Genomic DNA, 15,568 nt, shown 5'->3' on the forward strand with positions numbered 1-15,568 from the left:
AAGCACAGAATAACGTAAAAAGAAGCATAAATTTCAATTTCAAAGCTATTAACCAAAGTCAGTAAAATCCATCATGTATAAGCTAAAATTTATATTTATCAAACAAGAATAATACACCTCACAGTTGGCACTGTCTCACTCTTAAAGTTTAAACACAAATAAAAATTCTAATCAGTCATCTAAAATGAGAGAATTGAAGTATTTCAAGTTCTGTTTTGTCTTTACAGTCGCTGTGCTATCATTCTTTATTTCAAATCAACTATTGAAATGCTAGAATATGAGGGGCACAGAGTTTGCAAACTGATTGCATCTGAAATGAACTTAAACGATTCTTAACCATTAGGAACTTACTTTCAAAATGAGTAGTTGTAGCAGAGTCATTGTGAATTGGGAGTTTGATGATATAGCAAGTTCTCTATATTAACTTCCATGTAGTCAATTAAAAGATAAGTAAAAAGATATGCTAATTTCAAGTTTACATATATATTATTAAAATTCACTGTAATCACAACAATTGTTTAAAACTTAGACCAACAAATTTTTTTTCATGGAGGAGTATTTTATTTCTAACCTTAGAATTGCCAACCTGTAATGATAATAAAAAGCAGCCCTATTTTTAGTCAGTTTTATTACCGTTTTTAAATTATCTACACATAGTGCAGCCCCTTGTTTCCTGTACTGAAGTGGACATCTCCTCCCTCCCCTTCAGTATACCACAGACGTTTGTTACTCCATTAATAGGAATTCCAGTGCTACTTTAAATACATGTTACATTTAGTATGGAGATACGTTATGCTGACTTAAACTTGTAGTCACCAAATAGTTTCCTTTTTATCTTTAATAATGCCCACTGAATGTTCTCTGAAATGTAGCTTTCATTATCTCTGACCTGTGAGCTTGAGGTGACCTAGTTTTTGCTCTGGAAAGAAATAACATTCTATATCATTTGAGAGACACCTATGGAGTCCTTTTATGTGATGATTTATTTGTTCATGTCATGAATTTTGGGCTTTTTCTTATATCATTTGAGAGGAATGGGAAAGAAAAGACTCATTAAAGGGGTACTTAGGTTATTATAGTTTTGTAATTTAAATTGTGTAAGCCAACAAAATGCCCTATATGCACTTTTAAACTAAAAATACCAACAATCTCTTTTTAAGAGTTAATTTGTACATTTACACAGATGGTTATAAAAGGGGATATTCATTAACATCTGTAAATGTTGAGGAAATGATGGATGCCTATATTTGTAAAATGCCAGAATAGAATTACTAAATGTGCAGATGTAGATTAAAAAATACAAAATTTGAATATCTGAAAGGCATTCTCTTCAGGCTAGTTTTCTAAAGATTTAGACATTGAATAATTGTCTTTTGCATAAGTTTCCATTTTTATAAATGCAGTAAATTCTTATTAATTTGGATGACATTAATTAGGGATTTGTGATAATTCAGGTATGGGCTGAATTGTACTTTTGTTTGGTCCAAATTCTTTCTTCAAAGATAATGCAAATGAGTGTTGCAAAGGAGGTTGAAGCATAGAGATTTAGAATACCAACAGAACCAATTTTTTCAAGCTTACGTAAGCACTTTAAGAGCAATGATTAAAATACAAGTGATAATATAATTTAAAATAATTCTTATATATTTTAACACATCACCTAAGAATCTCTGGTAACTAACAGCATTTCTTCAAAAATGTTCAACTTTTTCAACTTTTTTTTACCATTTCATTATGCCCTGTACCCAAATTAGTCCACACTGTTGAGGTTTTTCTGAAATTATAATCATTTAGTAATATCTAATACCATTCTCTTTTTTTAAAGCAAATGATTTTCTGTGACTTGGTTAGCATTTTCCCAGTAAATCTTTTGAGTCAAGTGTTTTAACTTACATGGTATCTAGGTTTTATATTTCAGGCCAAAGAAGCATTGTTTTGAGGGATGACTTATCCAATTTAGTTATCTGCACTGATCAAATTGACTGAATGATCCATAAATCACTGATTTTGTGTTCTGACCTGGGGCTATCTTGATAGACAGGTGAGTGACCCACTGTATATAAGAATTGTTTTTCCAACAGCTGAGCAATTGGTCTGTTAGGAATCTGCTCATTCCACAGAGATGGATCAAGCAGCCAGACCCCCCAGATCATACCAACTGGTGACCCCTGCTTTAGTCCACTGCTTCTCATCATAGGCAGAAGTCAGTCAGGAATTTGCAGGAAGTAGGAGGTACTTATTTGATTATGGTCACTCTTGATACCAAAATCTTCACTCTCTTGGTCTCTTACCATCCTCAAAATACAGGTTTCTAACCAGTATGCACATCTCTAGTCCAGTTCTTGTTACTCGCTCCATTGTTAGCTAGCCTTCAGCCACAATGGCTTTCTTTTATTTTGATAAAGCTGCCAAGCTACTTCTCCCCCCTCCCTTTCGGTCTAGTCTCTACTCCTCCTGCAGGTCTCACATTTTATGTCTCTTCCTCACAGGAGCTTGTCCAGACTCCCTAGTGTAAACTAGCCCCACTCCCAAGAATAAATTTTATAACACCCAATAATTTTCCTCCATGAAATGTATCACAGTTTGTAAAGATAACTTATTTATATAACTATTTACTATATGTTTCTAATGCACACACACACACACACATGCACAATTGTTGGCTCAAGGACTGAATATGCTTTGTGCATTACTGTCCCCCCAGTGCCTAGCACACTTATTTATTGATTGAATACATGGTCCTAAAGAGGATTTTTTTTTAACTTTAATTTATGCAACCCAAGGATTGGTTGCGAATCACTGAATCCATTCTCGACAATGAAAACTATAACTTATATGACTTCACAGGTCACCTCCCCAGACCTTTTTTCACTTCCAGATCATCCTGTCTAAGGAAATGAAGACTATCTTTTACCAGAGGGGATAAGGGAGAGAGTCTATTCTGTTTTGGATCTTCCATGGTGAAGGCTGTTTGGACCCTGGGCTTGGGACTTGCTTCGATGGTGCAGTAATTAAGAGCCTAATCTTTTAATCTTGGGTTGGAATCCAGGGTCTTCCATTTCTGGCAGTGTGGTATTAGACAGTTACTTAACTTTTCAGAGTCTCTGTAGACTTGGACTAATAATAATACCTGCCTCATATGCTTTTATGAGGATTAGATGCGATACTGTCTGTAATGTACTTAGTGCAGTGCCTGGTACACAGCAAACAATAAATGGTAACTATTTGTCACCATTTTTGTTATTGAATTCAGAGTAGTTTTTGTAACCTGACGTTGTGTTTGCAGTCTTTCTGGTTGCTGTGTTCTCGCTATTTTTCTGCATTGCTCATAATTTTCCTTGGAGTAGTAGCTATACATAGGCCCCTTATTTCCACAGACATGGCTACCATTATGCTTTCTCTGCAACATTATCAAATATTCTTCCAGGACACAAAGACCTCATATTATTTTCCAGTTATTTTATGAAGTTGTTTTGATATTACAAAAAAAAAGTATTTTAGCATTTAAGATGTTGGTATACTTCAGTAAGAAGTATAGTTGTGTGTATGTATTTTTAATTATTTTTCCTTTGGAGTTTTCACTTCCCTTGACCTCTGTTTTATTACTCTGTATATCCAGCTTTTCTGATGGCCTCTTTTCTGTATCCTCTGCTGATTTCTCTTCCTCATCTTACCTGTTGAATATAGCTGTTTCTCAAGATTCTTTCCTCAAAATGAGTTTTCTCCTCTCTATTCTTAATTCATCAAGAATCTCCTCCATCCCCAGGCTTTCATCTATCATCTCATAATGTGGTTACAAAATAGATGTCTCCAGCCCCAGCCTCTTTTCTCAACCATCACTTGTGTTTTCAATTGTTTGTTGAACCTCTCCATTGTGTATCTCATGAGCAGCCTAAATAGATAACCAAACTGAATTCTCATTTTCCTCTGCAAAATTTCCTCACCCCACCACAACTGCGTTTTGGTTAATCATTTTACCATTTTCCCTGTTATTTGGGCCTGAAACTTCTAGAGGGAACTCCAATTATTTTTTTCTTCCTCTACCCTTATTTTAATTCTATTATCAAGTAATAAAAAATCTTTTTCCATTCATTTATTCATCCATGTAATCAGTGTTTATCAAATGTCAAGATGTTTCAGGCAGTGTACTAAGGTACTAAGTACCTTACAGGTACAAGCCTTAACGAATATTATTGTCTAGTCGGGGGAAGACAAACATTAATCATGTTATTATAAAATTTAATAATTTTTAAATTGTGAGAAGTGCTATAAAGAAAAGAATCCAAAAAGTTAGGAGGTGGCCTAGTCTGGGGGATCATGGAAGGCTTCTTAAGGAAGTAATGTTTGAGCTGTGTTCTGAAGGATGAATAGGAGTTAACTAGGAAAAGAGAAAAGAGATAGTATTATATTTTAGGCATGTGCAAAAGGCTAGCACTGTACTTATACTCCAGCCACACTTTCTTTCAGTTCCTCCAAGAAAAAACAAAGAGCCTGCTACCAAATGAAACTAGGGATAGGTAGGGAGTAGGACATATAGGTCTTGAATATGATGATTTTAGATTTTAAACCAAGAGCAGTGAAAAGATGTCAAGGATTTTAAGCAGAGGAATGATATGTTCAGGTTTGCATTTTTTAAATATCACTTTGGCCGCCACGTGGAGAACAGATTGTAACTGAGCAGGAGGGGCCTTTGGGTGATCGCTAAAGAGCCTGTTGCAGCAGTCCAGGTGAAAGATGATGGCAGTCTGGACCAAGATGGTTGTGGTTGAGATATAAAGAATTGTCTTGATTAGAGAAATATCTAGGAGGTAAAATCTGTAGGACTTAGCGATTGAATGTGAGGGTGGAGGTAGCATGTGACAATGAGAATGGTCCCTAGATGTAGCTCTTACAATAGAGGCAGAGTGGTGCTATTAGCAGAAAGGGAATGCTAGAAGGAAGACTAGGTAATTTTGGCAGCAAGGCAGAGACAAATGATACAAGGAGTTTGGTTTTGAACTTATGTTTAAGGTTCTTTGAGATATCCAAGTGGATATTATGAGTCTGGAGCTCAGGGGAGAGATCTGGACGAGAGAGGTAGAAACCAGGAAATTATCAGTATAGAGGTGGCTGGGAAAGTTGTGTGGGTGAAACTGAACAGAGAGTAGACAGGAAAGTTTGGAGTGAGAAGACAAGAAGGCTTAAAACTGCGCCTTGGAATATGTCAACAATTCAGTGACAGGGCAGGGAAAGATGAGGCTGCACGTGGCTCGGAAATGTAGGTGGGGGAACATCAACCTTGGAAAGAGCCTCTGGAAAAGTGCCTTCCGGAAGAAGCGAGAGATCAGCAGGGTCACGTACCCCTGATTGGTCAAGCAAGATGAGAAATAAAAGATGTTCTTGGTTTTAGGACTTAAGGCATTGGTGTCTTAGTGATGTCTGTTTCAGTGGATTGAGATGGACCATATTAGAGAAGAGGAATTGGAGATGTGCATACAATTAATTGACCATATTAGTCTGTGAAAGGAAGGTGAAAGGGTGAAAAGCTAGGGTTGAATGTAGCTTGAGGGATGGTTTCTTTTGGGTTGGGGAGATCAGGGCTTGTTTAAACATCAATGATAAGGATTTGATTTGGAAAGGGGGAGTTGAGTACAAATGTTAAAAAAGAGAAAGAGTAATAGACCCTGGGAAAGGCAAAAAGGAACAGAATATCTAGAGACTTGATTAATAGGAGGAATAGCTCCTTTTCTATGAAAGCTCTGGCTTTTGGTTTATAGAGCCCCCTGAAATTTGAAATCTGTGTGTTTAAGAACCCCATTACTCTTTGACTTGCTATGGTAAGAACCTTCTAGTTACTCTACTGTCTTTTTTTTTTTTCCTTTTTGTAGGTCTTAGCTGGATCAGAGTGTGCTAGAACAAAAGCCCTCAATGGCTTCTCATTACCTACCTAATTAAGTATGGTATTGTTAACTGTCTTCCCACTATCTAGTATTTAAGGCCTAAATAATAAGACACTTGTCTTTCTAATCTTTTCTTCCATTCCTACTCCACACACACCCACATTTCACTCAAACTGGATTATTCACATTTCCCTAAACAAAAACTGGTTTTGCCAAATACTTCTTTCTTATAGTCCTCTCCTTATTGAGAGTGTATATCTCGTCTTTGAAATCCTTTCCATTATTGAAGGCCCATCTCAAGGCCCTTTCTTTTCTCAAATTTTCATACAATTTTATTAAGCCCAAGGCAGGGGTGTGTGCACATTTTGTTGCCTGATTCCCAGAAATATGTTTAGGAAAACATATAACTATAATATATCCATAATCAAATCAAATCAAATCAAATCAAATCAAATCAGGGCATGGAAACTAATTAGGATATTTTTAAATGTCTGCTTTAATTCAATTAAAGCACTTTAAAAATCATTTTTCGTTGTAAAAAAGAAGAAAAATAATCATTTGAATCATCTAAGGTCTATTTTTGCATCAAGGGTGACAGCACAACTTTGAAAAACAACCTATATATCCATCAATAACATACGGTTGAAATAAATTACGGTTCATTCATATAATGGAATATACACACCCATTTTAAAATTAGAAAACTTTCTAATTACTCGTTTTAAAAAATCTCTAAGATCTGTTGCTGAATAGAAAAAGCAAAATACAAAAACAACATATGTGGTATGTAGGCATTTGTCTAAAAATGGAAGAAGGGGGAAATACACACATACATATATATTTGCTTGACAGGTATGTAAATCATCTCTGGCAGGATACACAAAAAGTGACGAGAACTAGTTGCGAAGTCTGAGATGTAGACTTTTCACTATGTACGCTCTTTTGTTTTATACTTTTCAACTGTGTGATTATATTACCTGGATAAAAAATAAATATAATTTAAAAGAAACAAAAGTAATAGCTAATTGGACAGAAATGAAATTCTGTAGAAATCATTGTTGGTTCAAGTTCAAAAATTGCAGATATTCCAAATATTATAACTATTGGTTATACTAGAGTAGAAAATCGCCTTTTAAAGCCTTTCTGGTCCTTCAGTGGGATTTTATTTTGAACTCTTTTCAGCTCTTGCCTGGATGACTGTAACAGCCTCCTTTCCCACTTTGCCTCATTGGCAACTGTCCCACCATACACACACAGCTTGTTCTCCACACAGTAACCAGAGCCATCATTTTATAAACAAAAGTCAAACAAGGTTACTTCTCTGTTCAGAACACTGCTGGGATTTCCCATCTTCTCAGAATAAAAGTCAAAATCCTTAGAATAGCCATTTGCAGTTCCCTGGACCTTAAAGGCTCTTCTCCCAGGTATTTACCTGGTTAACTCCCTCACTTAATTCAGGTCTCAGTGCAAATGCCTCCTCAACAGAAACTTTCCTTAATACCTAACATGACACCCACCCCATCATTGTCTATCCTCCTTACTTTTCCTTATTTTTTTATAGCACCACCTAACATATTCATAAATGTATCGCTTAACACTTAACTACCGTAAAATATATATAAATTTGTATTTTATTGTTTGTGTCCCCATACTAGAATGTATGACCTGCATCCCACAACACTTGGAATGATGCCTGGATCGTAATAGGTATTCAATAAATATTTGTTGAATGGAAGAATGAATGGACTCCCAGCATTAAATTCCTATTTTTAGAAGATTTTACTTACTCTATCCTGTATATATAATTCAAAAGCTTTTTATTGAGTCTATACCGTATAATAGGTGCTTCAGAAGACTCAAAGATGAGTAAGACAGAGTTCACATTGATCTTTTCATATATGAACAACCTTTGTTGTGACTCTAATTGGTGAGTAGAACTTTTAGAACAATACTACTTGGAATCAGAAACTGAAAGGCCACTTAGCATTCACTGATAATATTGAAATATTTTGGTATTTATGGGTGAATCAAAATTATGGGCATTTTCATATTAGTTTTTCCTCCAGACCAATTTTTTATATGTGAGGAAGGTTGACCAGACTAATCTGCAATGGAAACTTCTAGTTTAATCTGGTACTTTAATGTAAAGATAGCCTTAACATGACTCAGGTTAGCTAAGTGACTACTGAAGAGGTACAGTTTTATTATTTTCTCTTACTTATGTTTGTATGTTTTGAAAGGGTATGGTATTAATCTTCACATTTACATATTTCACTTAATTTTGAATTATAAAATATCTGCTGGGTTTTAAAAAATTGGTTTAGTGCTTTAGGGTAGGAGTTTTACAAAAATCTATTTTGTAAAAGAGATTTTCAAATGAGTAATGCTAAATAAATAATATATTAAACATATATAAAACATTACTAAAGCCATTCTTCAACTCTTTCAAAGTTACTTTGCCACTCTTGTCTACAGTAAGGATATTATATATCAAATATAAGGAGACACAATGCAAATTCTAATTTTAGATTTATTTTGTATCATTTATGTAAATTTCTTTAATATGGAAATGGAAGTAAATGTAATACCTTCTAGACTGATTAAAAATTAATGTGTAGAAGCCTGGGAGCCTAATTTAAAAGACCATCAGAAGACTTGAATTAGTTAGCTGTAGAGTCACAGCGTTAATGCAGAGACTTGAATTATATTGCATTACTTATCACTGAGTAACAAAAAATCGCTCTTAGTAAGCACACTATGCCAATCCACTTCCCCACTGAAAGATAGCAGCACTCTCAAACACTTTAGGAACTTGGTATGTAACTGTGAAATCACTATAAACTCTTCTTTATATTTCAAGGTAGTGGAGAATTATTAACTAAAATGTCCCAGTTTAACTTGAAATTAATTTGAGAGAGGTGGATAATTTTGAATACTTTGGGGAAAATCATAAAATAAGTGACTCAAGAATATTAAGTAATTATTAACAAAGCCTTAATGTTTTATAATGTATTATAAAAATAAAAGATGATATCCATGTGTTTCATAAAAGTTCTTAAGATTTAGAAGTTCTAACACATTAGGTCCCATATGCATAATTCTTTGAGAAAATTAGATATTTTCATAACTTATAAATGTTCCCATTATTACATATTCAAGATTATGTTAGTGTACAGAACACTAATGTTCCCATTTGAGGGTAATAACTTAGAGAATATGGTTTATCAGTACATTCTGGGTGAAGTTCATGATTTGCTCCCCTTACAGTTTGGAAGAGAGGGCATATTTTGCCAGGGTTCATTTAATTCATCTTGCCTCAGTTAAACTCTAGTGCACCTACTAGGAGTTTGCACACACCTTATCATTAAATTGACTCAGATATTGACCCCCAGCCCAGAAGACAAAGTAAATATACCTTTCAAAAGCTGTAATGTGGGCTTTCCTGGTGGCGCAGTGGTTGAGAGTCCGCTTGCCGATGCAGCTGACACGGGTTTGTGCCCCGGTCCGGGAAAATCCCACATGCCGCGGAGCGGCTGCGCCTGTGAGCCATGGCCGCTGAGCCTGCGCATTCGGAGCCTGTGCTCCGCAATGGGAGAGGCCACAAGAGTAAGGGGCCCGTGTACGGCAAAAAAAAAAAAAAAAAGCCATAATGTAAATGCAATAGAGAAGTAAGCAGTCTTATTTTCTTAGGGTAAGCATCTCAAGATACTTTTTTGCTGAATTCTTAACTAAATTGTGATGATGTTAAAGAAATTATGACATTAAATAAGACTCGTTTTATTATCCATTATCTACATTGAAAAAAATTCACATAAACCTACTTCCATTAGGTTGATGGGGGAAAAATCTTTTTCAAAATACAGTCTCTATAATTTACAGTATTCATGAATAGAATTAAAAAATTAATTTTCTGGGATGAACTTTACCTTGACACATATATATGACACATATATATGATTATTTTAAAAGGGGATAATTTTTAATTATGGCCTAATTTGAAAAAAAAAAGGAGGTAACAGGAGGAGAGAATTCAACATATGAAAGGATTTGGGGTTCAGATGACAGTTGATATAGTCAAGCTCAAATAACTGTCTCTTTTATTTCCCATTCTACTCAGCCATAAACTGGGAATATAGGGTTTTTCCAGAGGCAGAACCTTAGATTGCTGGGAATAATCTAAAATTTAATAATCCACACTCAAATAATTGAAATATAAAACTCACTGAGAAAATGAGGCAAAATTTTATTCACTTGGAACTTTACAAGAAACAATTTTATTTAAAATATTAAAACTTTTTTTTAACATCTTTATTGGAGTATAATTGCTTTACAATGGTGTGTTAGTTTCTCCTTTATAACAAGGTGAATCAATTATGCGTATACGTATATCCCCATATCTCTTCCCTCTTGCGTCTCCCTCCCTCCCACCCTCCCTATCCCACCCCTCTAGGTGGTCACAAAGCTAAAGCATTTTTTTTTAAAGCCAACTTTTGCTCTCTTCCAGGTGACTTTTAAACTCAAACTGCCATATTTTTTTTATTCATCATGTAAATTCTGTTATAGCTGTTAGGTCCATTTATAGCTTCGCCATGTTTCAACGTGTAAAGTAATTCCAATCAATCATGCACCAGAAGCATGAGCATCAAGACTCTTAGCTGACTAATAAGCTGCATTTGAAAAACTACCTTGAGGCCCATCAAAAATAGTAGCATTTTAAGAAATGACTTAATTTGCCTACATGGAAAATGTTTGATATCATGAACACATATATGTGTTAACGCTCATGTATTCACATAGGGGCATTTTAAAGCAGCAACAACCCAAGCACTCTACTTCTGTTTCATGATATTTGATAGAATCTGAATTGGGCCCAAAGAGAATCAGAGTCTAGAGTATACTTATTTTCTTCCTGGAGTCACCACTTTTCTCTTTAGTAATAGAGAAAGATTTGGAGTTGATGGGTTTTATACATACATATTCCAAAGCCAGTAAATATGAAATGCCATGGCCAGAACTGTGGCCTTGAAGGAATCCAGAAGACACCATTCACATTAGACCATATATGAGTGGTGCTCCCCACGCACACAGTTGTACAGTTTGGCAAACCTGGACAGGCCATAGCAACCTGGAGTGTTTCACTTAGCTGTAAATTATAAATTAGCAAAGACATTGTGTCTTTTTGAACTGAAAATCTCCTAACGGTTATAATTTTGTCTGGACTTTGTTTTCAACAGATCCCAGTAGATGAGGATTGAACGAAGTGATATCAAAGCCAGTAGTATGTCATTACTGATATTGCAGGCCTTAACATTGCAAATATCAGCAGAAAGACTTATCTTTGGATTAAGTAAGCCTTTCTCTTGGGTGCATCTTATGTTTATGTTGTAGCTTTGTCTCTGAGAGTGTGTGATCTTATCACTGCGACAAACATATGCAAAAAGCATTTTAAGAGTTGAATGTAGCCTTATGTTAAAGCAAAGATTCAAGTAATTATTTAGCTATTACTCAGTCATCTCTAGTTTGTTTCTAGTATGTTTGACTATGGTATTTTAAGTGCCATGCTTTTATCTCAAATGATTAAATCTTCCATATAAATAATTTAGTTGTCCTTTGACCGTAGGATTATAGTTTGGAGCAGAGGATAAAATCTGTGATGTAAAAGCAACATCTTTCTTATAACTATCTATAGAAAAGATGCCTACAAGTAGAACATTTGTAGAACACTATGATATGTTTTCTGTTTTACACGGGACAATAATGTTTGAGGTAGCATGATGCAGCAGGCTTTCCCTATTGTTCCTTTTATATGTCTGTGTTCTAGTGATACTGAAAAGCAGATGTGCCCAGGAAACACTGCATAATTCATAGGATTTCACTACCTTGGCACATGCGGGTCCCTCCACCTGAAATGCCTCCCCCTGCATACTGACCCTTCAGCACCCTGCCCCCGAAGCAGGGCTCAGCTCTGATGTTCCTTTCCCATGAAGCTTCCAGGGTCCCCCTGCAATCTGCAGAAATTTACCTCTCCCCTGACTCCCATACTTCTTTGTACCAGTTTACCTTCCATTTTATAGTTTTACTCTCTGCTATGGGTTATAGTTATTTGCATGTCCGTCTTTTCTTCCAACTACCATTCTTCTGAATAGGGGTCTTTGTTTTTAATCTTTCACAATGTCTAGCACATGGCAAGTGCTAAATAATTCTTTGTGAAATAAATAATCAGGTTTCCCCCTTGTTAGTTTAGCCTGTTTTATGGTAGTTCATTTGACATCTGTTTTATTTGGCATTTTAGCATATAGAGTATATACTTTTTATCTGAAAAGTAACTGACCTCTGCTCTTTCCTATCTAACACTGCTTAACACGTTGAAATCTAACGTCTCAAAAAACCAGATGCCAATAGTTTTAATGATACACTCTCTGTAATTAAGGGAACAGTTCCAATTACTTTTTAAGATGCAAAAAGATTGGGTCCATTGGTAAATAAATACTGAGAACTTTCTCCAGTGACATTACTCTATCCCAGCCACTTGCCAGTTTGGGTTTGGACTGTTCTTTCTATACAAAGTAAACACAGTTTAACATCTTGTTTCAAGATCCTATCCACCTCTCTGAAGTCCAAAATAGAAATAAGGTAAAAAACAGAAATGGGAGCTCAGTGAATTATAGAATTGCTCATTATTGCATTTTTATTTGTAAAGCAATACACTATCTCATTATTTATCTTTTTTATTTGGACCAGTAGGGTCCTGAAAGATGTAGAGGATTTTGGAAAGTGAGGGGCTTTAGTAACAAAGATGGAGATGAATGGAAGAGAAAATTCCAAAATGTCATTTCCTGTCAAAGCTATTCCTCTATGAGTGGGTGGTCAGGTAGCTACTGGAGTGACCTCTGAAAGGAAAACTTAGATACCAGTGAATTCCCGTGTGGAAGTCAGTATGGTGGTTTGGGCAGCTCTCTAATTCTGGCAATTCTTGGCAAGGGGTTTCTTTGATCACTGCCAGTTTGGGGTGTATAGCAGCGCTTTGGGGAGGAAATCAGAAAGCAGACCATTAGTGCTAGACAAATAGGTGTCTGCTGACTAGTCACGGAGGTGTAAAATTATAAGTCTGTGTGGTTAACCAAGTCTCTCAGAAGTGATACGAGAACCATCGTCGATTGGGCTTGATCGTGTTGCCTCGTTCCCTGGTTTTCTGGCTCTTGTCCTTGTTTCTTTCATTCCTCAATTAAGGAGATTCCCAGATAAGGAAGGCAGGTTAATCATGTTACTATTTTAACAGTGTCTCTGTTTCACTTGAAGATCTGCCCAGGATTTAGAAGCTGTTGACACCTCAGATACAGTACTGAGGACAGCATAGTGCCACTACCAAGAATACCACAGGGTAACTGGAAAGATGCCAAGCGTGAATGAGTGGTGTCTGCCACTGTCTTAATTCCAGATCTTTCCCAAACAGTAGTCAGTAGAGGCTAAGAAGCCTTGTTTTGCTTTTCTCCATGCCTCAGAACTCAAAAGGAAAGTGAATCATGGCTCTGGAGAGCTCTTTCCAGCTTGGCATCCAGTGAGTGTCACTCAGCTGGCTCTTTATCCCAAGTGCTAATTGATACTGTTAACTTTCTGCAGTGATGCCAAGAAATAGTAATGAGGAAGTGACACTCTGCTCATCTTGTGCCAGGAGGTTTTATTTAGAGAACTATACGTTTATTTAGCCAAAGCGCACTAAAGTAACATCTCACTGTTTAGTATACTTGGAAAGATGAATTATTAGGTCAACTGATATCTTGTAGAAATTGTTACATACCTAAGAAGTGGGCCTTTCTTAGCTTCTCAACAGAAGGATCAAGCCTAATGTACTCTACCGGTATATTTCCTATGAATTAAGAAGGTATTCCCTACTCATATAAACTTCTGTTAAAATAGAATCCTTCACTGAGTCATGAAAAGCAGTGTGCTTTCTTTGTGTGTAATTTTTGTGTAATGGTTTACTTCTAATAAAATTATATTGTTTACTTAGGGTGAGTATGTGTATGTCTAACGTGCGGGTACATAGTTAAATAGGAGTATACACGTAAGCGTTTCAGATCCCCATAATGGCTTCTCCACCTACATGTGTGGCCTTGGATGAGCTGTTTAGCTTCTCGTGCCCAGTTTTCTATCTGTACCTGCCTCACAGGGCACTGTGAAGCTTACATGAGAGAAACATGTATTACATTTCGAGCTGTTCTTGTCAGAGGCTCAGTAATATCAGCCATTATTATTATTTCTTCATGTTATCAATTTTTAAATTTTTATTTGTATATTTTCTTAATTTATATCTACCCAACTATATTTGCTGGATTTAACCATTCTCAGAGGGTGATAAGACTCAAAATAATGTTACACTTTTCTCCTCTCTTGGGATTGGGTTTGTGTTTCAACTTGACAGAGAACAGCATGAGAAGTCCTTGAGCAAACGAACCAAGAGCCATGATAAGTCAACGGTGGTCTAAAACAATATTACGAAAAGATATTCAGGAAGTTAGGGACTGTGTACAGTCAATAAAAGTCTGTTGACCTTGGGTGATTGGGGTTATGTGCTAGGAAAATCACATGTCTTTAATTTTGTCCATTGCCACTCCTACCTACCTACCTACCTACATGCACACACACTTACATACCACCTGTATTCTACTTGTTGAGGAAAATGGATGAAAATATCAGTATAATCATCTTCAAACAAATACAAGTGTATATATGGAAAACTGATGTAAGAAGAAAAGTTATTATTATTTTAGAAATCCTCTAACAGAAACTCATTTTATATGACAGGTTTATCATCCTCTTCACCTTTATAACTACGCTAATATACCATATAATATATGTTTTAGTTTGTTTATATTTTCAGGGTCTATTAAAAATGAAATTGAAGCAAGTATACTTAGATTCTTTTGTTAATATGTTCATTATGCTAGTTGCCAAAAAGATAAAATCCTTATTCTTTAGGCAGAGAGGAATTTTCCAAATGTCAGCTTATTGACTAAATGTTTTCTTGTTTTGCTGTAATTTGTTTTTGTCTTTTGAAAATTTTTAATATTCACTTGCCTTGATTGCTTTTCTTTCTTTTGATCTAGTAATGAAGTCACAGTTTCACCTATGCTTTTTGTATAAGTGAATGTAATACTAACTGCTTTGACTTCAGAATCACATCAGAGATCAGAAACAAGCATTGTCCCTACCTCCTTTGTGCCTAATATCGTGTATTCTTAGAATTGGAATCATCAAAATGACACATGAAGCGTGTGTAGATGACTCCAAAATGTAGTGCCATTTCCACTCACTAGCAGGTTGCTTTGTCACATCACTTGCTCTCAGAGCAGAGCCAAGAGGAACGTAGGTGCAGGGAAGACAGATTTGTAGCTGAAGGGAAACTAAACGGAGTGGCTGTGGAAGGACACGCCCGGGTAGGACACTCAAAGCGGCTTGCTGCCAGCCAAACGTTTGACAAGTAACCCCAATGGGCAGTGGTGGGAGGGCACTAATGACAAAGTTCACCTTCGCCCCAATTTTGTCCTGACCCTGTTGTCCACTCGTATAATGTCTGGTTTTGAAAGACACAGATCCTCTATGTTGTATAGAAGGTTTCAATATGCAAAAAACTCTTAGATACCGGTCTACTATTCATTAAATGCCGAAGACATAGTTGAGTGCTGAGC

General features: G+C 36.0%; 1 protein-coding gene across 14 annotated transcripts in view; it reads left to right on the plus strand.

The window, feature by feature from the left end:
* Nucleotides 1-15,568, plus strand: part of ZNF385B (zinc finger protein 385B) — a 391,044-nt gene that overhangs the window by 343,391 nt on the left and 32,085 nt on the right. The gene's annotated exons all lie outside the window — the stretch shown is intronic.

This window comes from Pseudorca crassidens, chromosome 6 (assembly GCF_039906515.1).
Source record: "Pseudorca crassidens isolate mPseCra1 chromosome 6, mPseCra1.hap1, whole genome shotgun sequence".
Taxonomy (NCBI): domain Eukaryota; kingdom Metazoa; phylum Chordata; class Mammalia; order Artiodactyla; family Delphinidae; genus Pseudorca; species Pseudorca crassidens.